The sequence below is a fragment of the Dipodomys ordii genome, unplaced genomic scaffold (assembly GCF_000151885.1).
Source record: "Dipodomys ordii isolate 6190 unplaced genomic scaffold, Dord_2.0 Scaffold31, whole genome shotgun sequence".
NCBI classification, from domain to species: Eukaryota; Metazoa; Chordata; class Mammalia; order Rodentia; family Heteromyidae; genus Dipodomys; species Dipodomys ordii.
The window spans coordinates 11,507,622-11,509,204 of record NW_012267247.1 but is presented as its reverse complement, the minus strand read 5'-3'; the positions used below and the strand labels follow the sequence as shown (position 1 = coordinate 11,509,204).

At 40.9% G+C, this 1,583-nt stretch overlaps 1 protein-coding gene across 1 annotated transcript in view; it reads left to right on the top strand.

Moving 5' to 3' along the window:
- Ncor1 (nuclear receptor corepressor 1) overlaps positions 1-1,583 on the top strand; it is a 168,843-nt gene that overhangs the window by 33,799 nt on the left and 133,461 nt on the right. The gene's annotated exons all lie outside the window — the stretch shown is intronic.

Here is a 1,583-nt window from a genome sequence, read left to right as displayed (position 1 = left end):
TGTGTGTGTGTGTGTGTGTGTGTGTGTGTGTGTGGTTACCTGGAGGTAAGAATCTCAGACTTTCCTGCTTGCAATTGCCTCCAGCTGCGATCTTCAGATCTCAGCCTCCTTTTAGCTTGAATACAGGTGTAGGCCACTGGCACCTGTCTCACTTCTGATTTTTTGGTGGTTAACCGGAGAAAAGAATCCTGCCCAAGCTGCCTTTATGTGTAGCTAGAATTATAGGTGCAAGCCACTGGCAACTGTATTTGTGCAGAAGCAGTTTAGTTTTATGCAGTCCTATTTATTTTTGCTTTTGTGGCTTGAACATTTTGTTATTTTGACAAAAAAAGTCATTGCCAAGGTCAGTGTCCAGGAGCTTTCCCCAACTGTGTTCTCTTCTAGAATTTCAGTTCATGTATATTTTTGTTCTTTTGGTTTATTTTTGTGTATTATGTATGTTCAGTGCCTAATTTCAGTCTTTTCCATGTGGAAATCCCCAGTCTTTCCAGCATGTTTATTTATTTATTTATTTATTTTTGTGTTGTTGGTCCTAGGACCTGAAACCAGGACCTGGGTGCTGTCTCTGAGCTTTTTTGCTCAAGACCAGCACTGTACCACATGAGCCAGCTTTTTTGGTGGTCAGTTGGAGATAAAAGGCTCTCAGGCTTTTCTGACTGTTGGCTTTGAACTGTGATCCTTAGATCCACAGCCTTCTGAGTAGCTAGGATTACAGGCATGAGCCACTAGCTTCCAGCCCTTCTGTTCTTTTCTCTTGGTGTATGTGTCTGTTTTTTCGGCCAGTCTCTAATGTTGGATTACTATAGATTTGTAACATAATTTTACCTCAGGAAATGTGTTCCTCAGAGTTTGTTTTTCTTTTTCAGAATAGTTTTGGTTCTGTATGATGTTTAGAATTTTTCTTTTGTGTGTGTGTGTGTGTGTGAAGAGTGGTATTGAGATTGCACTGAATCTATTTATTACATTGGGTAGTTGTTATTTTATTACTTATTATTTTTGTAGTGCCAGTCCTGGACTTGAACTCTCAGTGTTGTCCCTGAGCTTTTTTTTGCTCAAGGCTAGTAATCTGACACTTGAGCCAAAGCTCTGCTTCTGGCATTTTGGTGGTTAATTGGAGATATTGCCTCTTATCTCCAAATAATAGACCTTTCTGCTCGGGAGTAGTTAGGATTACAGGTGTGAGCCGCCAGTGCCTACTTGCTTGTATTCCTAATTACTTTGTTGTAGAAAAGTATCCTTGGTTTGTACCAGTTATTAGGCTTTATTTGATTATGTTAACTATGAGTTTTTCACAAATGTTTGAGCTGTTTTCCATATATAATTGTTTCTTCGATACTTTTGTTTCTATTCCTTTTCTTTTTTTGGGGGTCCGGTCGTGGGGCCTGAACTCTGAGCCTGGGCTCTGTCCCTCAGCTCAAGGCTAGCGCTCTACCACTTGAGCTACAGTGTCACTTCTGGCTTTTTTCTTTTTGCTTATGTGGTGCTGAGGAATGGAACCCAGGGCCTCAGGCATGCAAGGCAAGCGCTCTACCACTGAGCCACCTTCCCAGCCCTCTTTTATACTTTCTTTACTTCTATTTCTG